Here is a 15,264-nt window from a genome sequence, read left to right as displayed (position 1 = left end):
GGCATTAAATTTATACTAGCACCTAAGTCTGCCAATGCTTCTATTGAACTAAGACTACCCAGAAAATATGGAATTGTGAAACTACCTAGATCTGATAATTTTTCTGGTATCTTATTCAACAGAACTGCTGAACAATTAGCATTCATAGTAATAGCCGAGAGCTCTTCCATTTTCTTTCTATTCGAAATTAGATCTTTCAGAAATTTAGCATATCTAGGCATTCCTGAAATTACATCAATGAAAGGAAGATTTACATTTATCTGTTTAAACATATCCAAGAATTTGGATCGCTCGGCTTCAAGTTTCTCTTTTCTCATTTTACTCGGGTAAGGAAGTGGTGGTTGGTATGGTTTAACATAAGGTTTAGCTTTAACTGTGTTATCTTCATTAACTTTTTCAACTACTGGTTCTATTTCCTTATCTTGATCAGATTGTGGTTCTTGTTGAGTAGGAATAGCTTCCTCAGAAATTACAGGTATTTCAGGTGGTTTAAGTGTAATACCACTTCTTGTGGTAATTGTAGTGACCCGAACTTTTCCATGTTTATATATATATTAAATGAAATTGTTATTTACATGATTAAGTATTTCCAACATGTTAAGCAATCAAACTTGTTAAGAATTGATTAATTGAAATAGGTTTCATATAGACAATTGACCACCCAAGTTGACCGGTGATTCACGAACGTTAAAACTTGTAAAAACTATACGATGACATATATATGGTTATATATATAGTTAACATGATTTTATTATAAGTATGTATCTCATTAGGTATTTTAACAATGAGTTATATACATAAAAAATGAGACTATTAATTTAAGAAACTCGAAAACGATATATATAACGATTATCGTTATAACAACGTCTTACTAGGTACATATGAATCATATTAAGATATTGATACACTTGGTTAATTATGTTAAATGATAAGTAAATATATTATTAAGTGTATTAACAATGAAATACATATGTAAAAATAAGACTACTAACTTAATGATTTCGAAACGAGACATATATGTAACGATTATCGTTGTAACGATATTTAACTGTATATATATCATACTAAGATATATTATATATCATAATATCATGATAATATAACAATTTAACATCTCATTTGTTATAATAAATAATGGGTTAACAACATTCAACAAGATCGTTAACCTAAAGGTTTCAAAACAACATTTACATGTAACGACTAACGATGACTTAACGACTCAGTTAAAATGTATATACATGTAGTGTTTTAATATGTATTCATACACTTTTGAAAGACTTCAATACACTTATCAAAATACTTCTACTTAACAAACATGCTTACAATTACATCCTCGTTCAGTTTCATCAACAATTCTACTCGTATGCACCCGTATTCGTACTCGTACAATACACAGCTTTTAGATGTATGTACTATTGGTATATACACTCCAATGATAAGCTCTTAGCAGCCCATGTGAGTCACCTAACACATGTGGGAACCATCATTTGGCAACTAGCATGAAATATCTCATAAAATTACAAAAATATGAGTAATCATTCATGACTTATTTGCATGCAAACAAAATTACATATTCTTTATATCTAATCCATACACCAACGACCAAAAACACCTACAAACACTTTCATTCTTCAATTTTCTTCATCTAATTGATCTCTCTCAAGTTCTATCTTCAAGTTCTAAGTGTTCTTCATAAATTCCAAAAGTTCTAGTTTCATAAAATTAAGAATACTTCCAAGATTGCAAGTTTACTTCCAAGTTTTCTAAATCCATTCCAAGTAATCATCCAAGATCAAGAAACCTTTGTTATTTACAGTAGGTTATCTTTCTAATACAAGGTAATAATCATATTCAAACTTTAATTCAATTTCTATAACTATAACAATCTTATTTCCAGTGGAAATCTTACTTGAAATTGTTTTGGTGTCATGATTCTGATTCAAGAAATTTCAAGCCATTCAAGGATCCTTTGAAGCTAGATCTATTTTTCTCATTTTCAGTAGGTTTATCCAAGGAACTTGAGGTAGTAATGATGTTCATAACATCATTCGATTCATACATATAAAGCTATCTTATTCGAAGGTTTAAACTTGTAATCACTAGAACATAGTTTAGTTAATTCTAAACTTGTTCGCAAATAAAAGTTAATCATTCTAAATTGACTTTTAAAATCAACTAAACACATGTTATATATCTATATGATATGCTAACTTAATGATTTAAAACCTGGAAACACGAAAAACACCGTAAAACCGGATTTACGCCGTCGTAGTAACACCGCGGGCTGTTTTGGGTTAGTTAAGTAAAAACTATGATAAACTTTGATTTAAAAGTTGTTATTCTGGGAAAATGATTTTTATTATGAACATGAAACTATATCCAAAAATTATGGTTAAACTCAAAGTGGAAGTATGTTTTCTAAAATGGTCATCTAGACGTCGTTTTTTTCGACTGAAATGACTACCTTTACAAAAACGACTTGTAACTTATTTTTCTGACTATAAACCTATACTTTTTCTGTTTAGATTCATAAAATAGAGTTCAATATGAAACCATAGCAATTTGATTCACTCAAAACGGATTTAAAATGAAGAAGTTATGGGTAAAACAAGATTGGATAATTTTTCTCATTTTAGCTACGTGAAAATTGGTAACAAATCTATTCCAACCATAACTTAATCAACTTGTATTGTATATTATGTAATCTTGAGATACCATAGACACGTATACAATGTTTTGACCTATCATGTCGACACATCTATATATATTTCGAAACAACCATAGACACTCTATATGTGAATGTTGGAGTTAGCTATATACAGGGTTGAGGTTGATTCCAAAATATATATAGTTTGAGTTGTGATCAATACTGAGATACGTATACACTGGGTCGTGGATTGATTCAAGATAATATTTATCGATTTATTTCTGTACATCTAACTGTGGACAACTAGTTGTAGGTTACTAACGAGGACAGCTGACTTAATAAACTTAAAACATCAAAATATATTAAAAGTGTTGTAAATATATTTTGAACATACTTTGATATATATGTATATATTGTTATAGGTTCGTGAATCAACCAGTGGCCAAGTCTTACTTCCCGACGAAGTAAAAATCTGTAAAAGTGAGTTATAGTCCCACTTTTAAAATCTAATATTTTTGGGATGAGAATACATGCAGGTTTTATAAATGATTTACAAAATAGACACAAGTACGTGAAACTACATTCTATGGTTGAATTATCGAAATCGAATATGCCCCTTTTTATTAAGTCTGGTAATCTAAGAATTAGGGAACAGACACCCTAATTGACGCGAATCCTAAAGATAGATCTATTGGGCCTAACAAACCCCATCCAAAGTATCGGATGCTTTAGTACTTCAAAATTTATATCATATCCGAAGGGTGTCCCGGAATGATGGGGATATTCTTATATATGCATCTTGTTAATGTCGGTTACCAGGTGTTCACCATATGAATGATTTTTATCTCTATGTATGGGATGTGTATTAAAATATGAAATCTTGTGGTCTATTGTTACGATTTGATATATATAGGTTAAACCTATAACTCACCAATATTTTTGTTGACGTTTAAAGCATGTTTATTCTCAGGTGAATACTAAGAGCTTCCGCTGTTGCATACTAAAATAAGGACAAGATTTGGAGTCCATGTTTGTATGATATTGTGTAAAAACTGCATTCAAGAAACTAATTTCGATGTAACATATTTGTATTGTAAACCATTATGTAATGGTCGTGTGTAAACAGGATATTTTAGATTATCATTATTTGATAATCTACGTAAAGCTTTTTAAACCTTTATTTATGAAATAAAGGTTATGGTTTGTTTTAAAAATGAATGCAGTCTTTGAAAAACGTCTCATATAGAGGTCAAAACCTCGCAACGAAATCAATTAATATGGAACGTTTTTAATCAATAAGAACGGGACATTTCAGTTGGTATCCGAGCGTTGGTCTTAGAGAACCAGAAAATTTTCATTAGTGTGTCTTATCGAGTTTGTTAGGATGCATTAGTGAGTCTGGACTTCGACCGTGTTTTCTTTAAAAATGATTGCTTAACATTTTTATTGGAAACTATATATTATTAACATGTATATATTATGTGATATATTAATCTCTTAACATGTTTGATATTGTGTGATAGATGTCTACCTCTAGCACAAATTCCATTGACTCACCTAATAATAACGAAGAGTCGAATATATATTGGACTAATTCACAAGTTCCCAAAGAAGAACCGGAAGAAGAATCAGAACCGGAAGAAGAATCAGAACCGGAAGAGGAGGAACCGGAGGAGGAAATAGAACCGGTGGGGGAAATAATAAAACGGTTAAGTAAAAGAAAATCCTCAACCAACCGACCAAGGTTAATTATGGTCAATGGTGTTTCCGCCAAGGAAGCAAAATATTGGGAGGATTACCAATTCTCTGATGAATCGGATTCCGACGAGAATTCCGATGATGTTATAGAAATTACCCCAACTGAATTTAAAAAGGCAAAAAAAAAATAATAAGGGAAAGGGCATAAAAATAGAGAAATCTAATTCCAACCCCGATGAACTTTATATGTATCGTCAACCCCCGAAGCCCTTAAGTTGTAACAATGACCCGGGAACCTCTAAACCACCAGGTTTTTCTAAACTGTTGTGGAAAACGACAGCTAGTATTAGGGGAACATCATATATCTCTAGAAACTTGGCAAAACGAACCAAAACCGAAGAAGAAGAAACGAGCGAGTCGGAATAAGATAGTTGTATTCGTGTGGTGTAATATATGTAATATAGTGTGCTTATGCTTTATGATATATGTAAAAATTGCTTGTATTAATAAGTATTTTTTTTATGAATCTAACTCTTGTCTATTTTACAGTATAAAAACACAAAATGGATAGACAACCCAATATTTTAAGAGACCTACCCGGAGACATGATTGATGAAATCTTGTCTAGAGTCGGTCAGAATTCTTCGGCACAACTATTTACGGTGAAATCAGTTTGTAAGACATTCGAAGAACGTTCCAAGAATGTCTTGGTTTATAAGAGACTTTCGTTTGAAAGATGGGGGATATCACATTAGGAAACCCATAAGTTACGATGTGTTTACTTTGACGCATATATTGCGGGAAACCCAAATGCTATTTTACGCAACAGGTTAAGAAATTATTTTGACTCAATGTATCTGAATATAGGACTTCATGATTTAGAAAAAGCGGTTAACATGCAACATAAAGAAGCATGTTATGCTTATGGGTTAGTAATGTTCGCTTCTCACCAAAGTGAGAACAAGAACATCGGGCTACAACTATTAAACAAAACATTTCCACAAGTAACGGACTCAGTAGTTGGGGAGAGAAACAAGGTTTCTAGATTGTTACGGGACTGTTGGACATTACGTAACCCTCGTCCCTTTGACGACGTTACAACACGCTGTCTTATCAACAGCCATAACGGTTATGTTCCACAAGACCAAGGATGGGAAGTAGTCCTAGTAAAACCAGAATGCATGACTTGTTTCTGGACGTATGAATTACGTGTCTTTATTGCTTTTGCTGAACGACTTGTGTACTAGCTAGAATTATCTTCACAACTATCTTGTATCAAAGTTATTGTGTGCTATATTTCATGCTTTATGTAAAATAAGCGGTATTGTAAGTTTGTAAAATATTGTATAAAAGTTTGAACGCGAAATATTATTATAATCAGTTTTTCATATAGAATTGTAGTAGTTGAATTGTATATTATCTACTAAGTATGAACTTAACGGGTAGGTACTACCCGAATTTAAACTTATAAAACGCTAATATGAAGAAAAAGCTTTTATAAATGAGTTCATATTATGCTACGAAATACTATTAACTACTCTTAATATTCTGTATGATTAACTTGTTCCATTTGACAATTTTGAAGGAAATGGCACCGACTACTCGACAAACCGTGAATATGAATGAAGAGGAATTCCGTACTTTTCTAGCTTCAAACATAGCCGCAGTACAGGCTGCGCTACATACCAACAATAACCTTGGATCTAGCAGTTCAGGAAATCGTGTAGGATGCACCTACAAAGAATTCACTACCTGCAAACCTTTAGAATTTGATGGAACCGAAGGACCGATCGGATTGAAACGGTGGACCGAGAAGGTCGAATCTGTGTTTGCCATAAGTAAGTGTACTGAAGAGGACAAAGTGAAGTACGCTACGCATACCTTCACAGGTTCTGCGTTAACATGGTGGAATACCTATCTAGAGCAAGTGGGACAAGATGAGGCGTACGCACTACCGTGGTCAGCATTCAAGCACTTGATGAACGAGAAGTACCGTCCCAGAACTGAGGTCAATAAGCTCAAGACAGAACTTAGAGGGTTACGAACCCAAGGATTTGATATTACCACGTACGAAAGACGATTCACAGAATTGTGCCTATTGTGTCCGGGAGCGTTCGAAGATGAGGAAGAGAAGATCGACGCGTTTGTGAAAGGATTACCGGAAAGAATCCAAGAAGATATAAGTTCACACGAGCCCGCCTCCATACAACAGGCATGTAGAATGGCTCACAATCTAGTGAACCAGATTGAGGAAAGAATTAAAGAACAGACGGCTGAAGAGGCCAATGTGAAGCAAGTCAAAAGAAAGTGGGAGGAAAACGGTGATAAGAATCACCAATACAACAACAACAGCAATTACAATAATAATCGCAACAATTATCCCAACAATCGCAACATCAATCGCAACTACAACAAATGGCCCAACAACAACAACAACAACAACAACAACAACAACAACAACAACAACAACAACAACAACAACAACAACAACAACAACAACAACAACAACAACAACAACAACAACAACAACAACAACAACAACAACAACAACAACAACAACAGCAACTACAACAATCATCCCAACAACAATAATAACCGCAACAACAACAACAATCAGAAGCAGCTATGCCAAAGGTGTGAAAAGTATCACTCGGGATTCTGCACCAAATTTTGCAACAAGTGTAAAAGAAATGGTCATAGCGCGGCGAAGTGTAAGGTCTATGGACCAGGGGTTAACAGAACGAAAGGAACAAATGGTGTCAGAACGAGTAATGGCGGAGCAAGTAGTGTCGGAGCAAGTTATGCCAATGTAGTTTGTTATAAATGTGGAAAACCGGGCCACATTATTAGAAATTGCCCGAACCAGGAGAACACGAATGGACAAGGCCGCGGAAGAGTTTTCAATATTAATGCGGCAGAGGCACAGGAAGACCCGGAGCTTGTTACGGGTACGTTTCTTATTGACAATAAATCTGCTTACGTTTTATTTGATTCGTGTGTGGATAGAAGCTATATGAGTAGAGATTTTTGTGCTAAATTAAGTTGTCCATTGACGCCGTTGGATAGTAAATTTTTACTCAAATTAGCAAACGGTAAATTAATTTCAGTAGATAATATATGCCGGAATCGAGAAATTAAACTGGGTAGCGAAATATTTAAGATTGATTTGATACCAGTAGAGTTAGGGAGTTTTGATGTAATAATTGGCATGGACTGGCTGAAGAAGGTGAAAGCAGAGATCGTATGTTAAAAAAATGCAATTCGCATTATACGAGAAGAAGGAGAACCCTTAATGGTGTACGGAGAAAAGGGCAACATGAAGCTACATCTTATTAGTAATTTGAAGGCACAAAAACTAATAAGAAAAGGTTGCTATGCTGTTCTAGCACACGTCGAGAAAGTACAAACTGAAGAAAAGAGCATCAATGATGTTCCCGTCGCAAAAGAATTTCCCGATGTATTTCCGAAAGAATTACCGGGACTACCTCCACATCGATATGTTGAATTTCAAATAGATCTTGTACCAGGAGCTGCACCAATAGCTCGTGCTCCTTATAGACTCGCACCCAGCGAGATGAAAGAACTGCAAAGCCAACTGCAAGAAATATTAGAACGTGGTTTCATTCGACCAAGCACATCACCATGGGGAGCTCCTGTTTTGTTTGTCAAGAAGAAGGATGGTACATTTAGGTTGTGTATTGACTACAGAGAGTTGAACAAACTTACCATCAAAAACCGTTATCCACTGCCGAGAATTGATGACTTATTTGATCAACTACAAGGCTCGTCGATTTATTCGAAGATCGATTTACGTTTTGGATATCATCAAATGCGAGTAAAGGAGGATGATATTCCAAAAACTGCTTTTAGGACGCGTTATGGTCATTACGAGTTTATGGTTATGCCGTTTGGATTGACTAATGCACCAGCTGTGTTCATGGACCTTATGAACCGAGTGTGTGGGCCATATCTTGACAAGTTTGTCATTGTTTTCATCGATGACATACTTATTTACTCAAAGAATGATCAAGAGCACGAAGAACATTTGAGAAAAGTGCTAGAAGTATTGAGGAAAGAAAAACTGTACGCTAAGTTTTCAAAGTGTGCATTTTGGTTGGAAGAAGTTCAATTCCTCGGTCACATAGTGAACAAAGAAAGTATCCAGGTGGACCCGGCAAAGATCGAAACCGTTGAAAAGTGGGAAACCCCAAAAACTCCGAAGCATATATGTCAATTTTTAGGATTGGCTGGTTACTACAGAAGATTCATCCAAGATTTCTCCAAAATAGCAAAACCCTTGACTGCATTAACGCATAAAGGGAAGAAATTTGAATGGAAGGATGAACAAGAGAAGGCGTTTCAATTATTGAAGAAAAAGCTAACTACGGCACCTATATTATCATTGCCTGAAGGGAATGATGATTTTGTGATTTATTGTGACGCATCAAAGCAAGGTCTCGGTTGTGTATTAATGCAACGGACGAAGGTGATTGCTTATGCGTCTAGACAATTGAAGATTCACGAGCAAAATTATACGACGCATGATTTGGAATTAGGCGCGGTTCTTTTTGCATTAAAGACTTGGAAGCACTACTTATATGGGGTCAAAAGTATTATATATACCGACCACAAAAGTGTTCAACACATATTTAATCAGAAACAACTGAATATGAGGCAGCGTAGGTAGATTGAATTGTTGAATGATTACGACTTTGAGATTCATTATCACCCGGGGAAGGCAAATGTGGTAGCCGACGCCTTGAGCAGAAAGGACAGAGAACCCATTCGAGTAAAATCTATGAATATAATGATTCACACTAACCTTACTACTCAAATAAAGGAGGCGCAACAAGGAGTTTTAAAAGAGGGAAATTTAAAGGATGAAATACCCAAAGGATCGGAGAAGCATCTTTATATTCGGGAAGACGGAACCCGGTATAGGGCTGAAAGAATTTGGGTACCAAAATTTGGAGATATGAGAGAAATGGTACTTAGAGAAGCTCATAAAACCAGATACTCAATACATCCTGGAACGGGGAAGATGTACAAGGATCTTAAGAAACATTTTTGGTGGCCAGGTATGAAAGCCGATATTGCTAAATATGTAGGAGAATGTTTGACGTGTTCTTAGGTCAAAGCTGAACATCAGAAACCATCAGGTCTACTACAACAACCTGAAATCCCGGAATGGAAATGGGAAAACATTACCATGGATTTCATTACTAAATTGCCAAAGACTGCAAGTGGTTATGATACTATTTGGGTAATAGTTGATCGTCTCACCAAGTCAGCACACTTCCTGCCAATAAGAGAAGATGACAAGATGGAGAAGTTAGCACGACTGTATTTGAAGGAAGTCATCTCCAGACATGGAATACCAATCTCTATTATCTCTGATAGGGATGGCAGATTTATTTCAAGATTCTGGCAGACATTACAGCAAGCATTGGGAACTCGTCTAGACATGAGTACTGCCTATCATCCACAAACTGATGTGCAGAGCGAAAGGACGATATAAATGCTTGAAGACATGCTACGAGCTTGTGTTATTGATTTCGGAAAAAGTTGGGATCAACATCTACCGTTAGCAGAATTTTTCTACAACAACAGCTACCATTCAAGCATTGAGATGGCACCGTTTGAAGCACTTTATGGTAGAAAGTGCAGGTCTTCGATTTGTTGGAGTGAAGTGGGGGATAGACAGATTACGGGTCCGGAGATAATACAAGAAACTACCTAGAAAATCATCCAAATTCAACAAAGATTGAAAACCGCCCAGAGTCGACAAAAGAGCTATGCGGACAGTAAAAGAAAAGATATAGAGTTTGAAATTGGAGAAATGGTCATGCTTAAGGTTTCACCTTGGAAAGGCGTTGTTCGATTTGGTAAACGGGGGAAACTAAATCCAAGGTACATTGGACCATTCAAGATTATAGATCATGTCGGACCAGTAGCTTACCAACTGGAGCTACCTCAACAACTCGCGGCTGTACATAACACTTTCCACATCTCAAATTTGAAGAAATGTTTTGCTAAAGAAGATCTCACTATTCCGTTGGATGAAATCCAAATCAATGAAAAACTTCAATTCATTGAAGAACCCGTCGAAATAATGGATCGTGAGGTTAAGAGACTTAAACAAAACAAGATACCGATTGTTAAGGTTCGATGGAATGCTCGTAGAGGACCCGAGTTCACCTGGGAGCATGAAGATCAGATGAAGAAGAAATACCCGCATTTATTTCCAGAAGATACGTCAACACCCCCAACAGCTTAAAATTTCAGGACGAAATTTATTTAACGGGTAGGTACTGTAGTGACCCGAACTTTTCTATGTTTATATATATATTAAATGAAATTTTTATTTACATGATTAAGTGTTTCCAACATGTTAAGCAATCAAACTTGTTAAGACTTGATTAATTGAAATAGGTTTCATATAGACAATTGACCACCCAAGTTGACCGGTGATTCACGAACGTTAAAACTTGTAAAAACTATATGATGACATATATATGGTTATATATATAGTTAACATGATTTTATTATAAGTATGTATCTCATTAGGTATTTTAACAATGAGTTATATACATAAAAAATGAGACTATTAATTTAAGAAACTCGAAAACGATATATATAACGATTATCGTTATAACAACGTCTTACTAAGTACATATGAATCATATTAAGATATTGATACACTTGGTTAATTATGTTAAATGATAAGTAAATATATTATTAAGTGTATTAACAATGAAATACATATGTAAAAATAAGACTACTAACTTAATGATTTCGAAACGAGACATATATGTAACGATTATCGTTGTAACGATATTTAACTGTATATATATCATACTAAGATATATTATATATCATAATATCATGATAATATAACAATTTAACATCTCATTTGTTATAATAAATAATGGGTTAACAACATTCAACAAGATCGTTAACCTAAAGGTTTCAAAACAACATTTACATGTAACGACTAACGATGACTTAACGACTCAGTTAAAATGTATATACATGTAGTGTTTTAATATGTATTCATACACTTTTGAAAGACTCAAGACACTTATCAAAATACTTCTACTTAACAAAAATGCTTACAATTACATCCCCGTTCAGTTTCATCAACAATTCTACTCGTATGCACCCGTATTCGTACTCGTACAATACACAGCTTTTAGATGTATGCACTATTGGTATATACACTCCAATGATCAGCTCTTAGCAGCCCATGTGAGTCACCTAACACATGTGGGAACCATCATTTGGCAACTAGCATGAAATATCTCATAAAATTACAAAAATATGAGTAATCATTCATGACTTATTTACATGAAAACAAAATTACATATCCTTTATATCTAATCCATACACCAACGACCAAAAACACCTACAAACACTTTCATTCTTCAATTTTCTTCATCTAATTGATCTCTCTCAAGTTCTATCTTCAAGTTCTAAGTGTTCTTCATAAATTCCAAAAGTTCTAGTTTCATAAAATCAAGAATACTTCCAAGATTGCAAGTTTACTTCCAAGTTTTCTAAATCCATTCCAAGTAATCATCCAAGATCAAGAAACCTTTGTTATTTACATTAGGTTATCTTTCTAATACAAGGTAATAATCATATTCAAACTTTAATTCAATTTCTATAACTATAACAATCTTATTTCGAGTGGAAATCTTACTTGAAATTATTTTCGTGTCATGATTCTGCTTCAAGAACTTTCAAGCCATCCAAGGATCCTTGGAAGCTAGATCTATTTTTCTCATTTCTAGTAGGTTTATCCAAGGAACTTGAGGTAGTAATGATGTTCATAACAACATTCAATTCATACATATAAAGCTATCTTATTCGAAGGTTTAAACTTGTAATCACTAGAACATAGTTTAGTTAATTCTAAACTTGTTCGCAAATAAAAGTTAATCCTTCTAACTTGACTTTTAAAATCCACTAAACACATGTTATATATCTATATGATATACTAACTTAATGATTTAAAACCTGGAAACACGAAAAACTCCGTAAAACCGGATTTACGCCGTCGTAGTAACACCGCGGGCTGTTTTGGGTTAGTTAAGTAAAAACTATGATAAACTTTGATTTAAAAGTTGTTATTCTCTGAAAATGATTTTTAAGTAAAACTAATATAGCGTTAAGCTTTGTTTAAAGATTTCCCTGTGGAACGAACCGGACTTACTAAAAACTACACTACTGTACGATTAGGTACACTGCCTATAAGTGTTGTAGCAAGGTTTAGGTATATCCATTCTATAAATAAATAAATATCTTGTGTAAAATTGTATCATATTTAATAGTTTTTCCTACTAAAATATAAGCTATTTCATATACACTTCTACGCACATCAAGTATTTTTGGCGCCGCTACCGGGGAACTTTACTTAACGCCGAAGCGAGACGCTATTATAAAAAAAAAATTTAGTTTTTACGTAATTTTTGTAAAAATATATTTACATAAGTTTTAAATATTAAAAATATAAAAAAATAAAAAATATATATCTTTAAGTTTTTTTTTTTTTAAAGAAAAAAAAGAAGGTATTTTTAGTTATAAAATAAGTGATTTTTATTTAAAATATAAGTTATAGTTATATTATAAAACATTTTTTTTAAAAAAATAAAAAAATAAAAAAACTGAACCGGTAAAAAACGAACCCTTTCTCAGCTTATATTTAACCCTCTGCGACTCGCGGAGGTTTTGAACTGGGACTATCCGCACTCGCGGAGGTCTTCTGACAGGCCACAGTCAACCCTAAAACAGCATTAATTACGGAGTATATATTATTATTATTAATTAAACCCTAATTAGGGTATTATTATTATTATATAATTTAGTTTTATTATTATTTTGTATTATTTAGTTTAAATAGTTTAAATAATTTATAAAATTAATAATTTTATAAAATAAATAATATAAAAATAATATTTTTATAAAAATTGTACTTTTTACAACTTTTAGTATATTTTTATATTTTATTTTTTTATTCGTTTTAGCGTAATATTTGTATTTTTCGCTCGTTTTTAGTTTTAATCCATAGTTTTTGCCATAGTTATATTTATTTCTAGACTTTTAGGCTTTGTCGTAAAATCCCTTAAGTGCTTTTTCTTTAGACAAAGATTTAGGTGCTTTAGAATTTTGCGACGCCTTTTTAAGTTTTAGTACCTTTTTAAGTTATTGCCATTTGGGATATAGTTTTACTTGTAAGCTTTAATATTTTTAGACGCAACTTTTAATTCTTAGTTTTTAGTTCTTTTTTAAGTTTCAACGCGCTACTTTCTTATTTTTATTTTTCGACACCTTTTACCTATGTATCAATTATCACTCCAATTAGTAATCTCAATTTGCAATTTTAATTTTAAGTTAGTGATAATAATAAGGTTGGGTTAGTCGAGTGTTTTAAAGTTTTATAAGTTACTCTTTTTCTTTCTTATTTCTCCAATTTTAATACCGACGCGCTCTTTTTCTTTCTTATTTCTGGCCATTCTAGTTTTTAGGATTTAGAATTTTCTCTATTTCTTATCTAATATTTCTTTAAATTTCAAACGAAAATTTATTTTAAGTGGTTAAATTGATAGACATCAAAATTTTCTGGTTCGTAGTAATAGTTGGATTTGTACGTGGACCGGGTTATTGGAGCCAAACAGTACTCAATTATATTGAGACCAAACGAATCCTGCCCCTCTGCTGCATCTTTTGGCTATTCGAAACGTGGGCAAAATCAGAAAAGTCTATTAATTTGATAACTTATATAATTTTTTCTTCCTTTTTAAAAACTAATAGGATATTCAGTGAATGCACCGAGCAAAACGTTCACCACCTTTTGTACGTTCACCACCTGTAACTCGATCAAGACATCTAGCAAATATTATCGCCGTTGATTTTTCTTTAGAATCGTCATCCAGTCGACCAAGTACTCCAATTCAAATTTCCGATAATCCATTTTTTGAACCCGACCTCACAATTGAGAATCCGGAGAATATTCAGGGATGATTCATAGATCCTGAACCATTAATTTTTCCTCCGGAACCACCAATCATTCAAACAGAGATTGTTGAGGAACGAACCATTAATTTAGAATCCTCTAGTGATTCAGATTCAACAAATTCAATTATGGAGAATCTGGAACCTCTAAGTATGGAAGACCGAATGAGATCTAAACGCACTGGCCAAGGTCACGCAATTACTCAACCTGACATAAATGCACCAGATTATGAAATCAAAGGACAAATTTACACATGGTGACTAATCAATGCCAATTTAGTGGTGCACCGAAGGAAGATCCAAATGAACATCTTCGTACCTTTAATAGGATCTGTACACTATTTAAAATCCGAGAAGTAGAGGATGAACAGATATATCTCATGTTATTTCCCTGGACTTTAAAGGGAGAAGCCAAAGATTGGTTGGAATCGTTACCTGAAGGGGCGATTGATACATGGGACGTTTTAGTTGAAAAATTTCTTAAACAATTCTTTCCGGCATCTAAAGCCGTGAGACTTCAAGGAGAAATTGCTACGTTCACACAGAAGCCAAATGAAACTCTATATGAGGCATGGACAAGATTTGAAAAGTTATTGAGAGGATGTCCGCAACATGGTTTAGACACCTGTCAAATAGTACAAATATTCTACCAAGGATGCGACATCACTACAAGAAAAGACATAGATATAGCAGCTGGTGGTTCCATTATGAAGAAAACAGAAACTGATGCTTACAAAATTATTGATAACACTGCTTCCCACTCACATGAGTGGCACCAAGAAAAAGATATCGTTAGATCATCTAAAGCAGCTAGAGCCGATTCTAGCCTTGACTTAGATTCCATTTCCGCAAAGATAGATGCTGTCGAGAGACGAATGGAAAAGATGACTAAGGATATACACTCA

The 15,264-nt window shown here is 33.8% G+C and overlaps 1 non-coding gene across 1 annotated transcript; it reads right to left on the bottom strand.

Annotated features, from left to right (window-relative positions):
• Nucleotides 1–14,871: 14,871 nt before the first annotated feature.
• On the bottom strand, nt 14,872–14,978 carry LOC139865275 (small nucleolar RNA R71). The gene has a single exon (XR_011764799.1). It is a non-coding gene; the product is annotated as a small nucleolar RNA R71 (small nucleolar RNA).
• Nucleotides 14,979–15,264: the final 286 nt, after the last annotated feature.

The sequence above is a fragment of the Rutidosis leptorrhynchoides genome, chromosome 8 (assembly GCF_046630445.1).
Source record: "Rutidosis leptorrhynchoides isolate AG116_Rl617_1_P2 chromosome 8, CSIRO_AGI_Rlap_v1, whole genome shotgun sequence".
Classification (NCBI taxonomy): Eukaryota; Viridiplantae; Streptophyta; class Magnoliopsida; order Asterales; family Asteraceae; genus Rutidosis; species Rutidosis leptorrhynchoides.
This window is presented reverse-complemented; position numbering and strand designations above follow the sequence as displayed.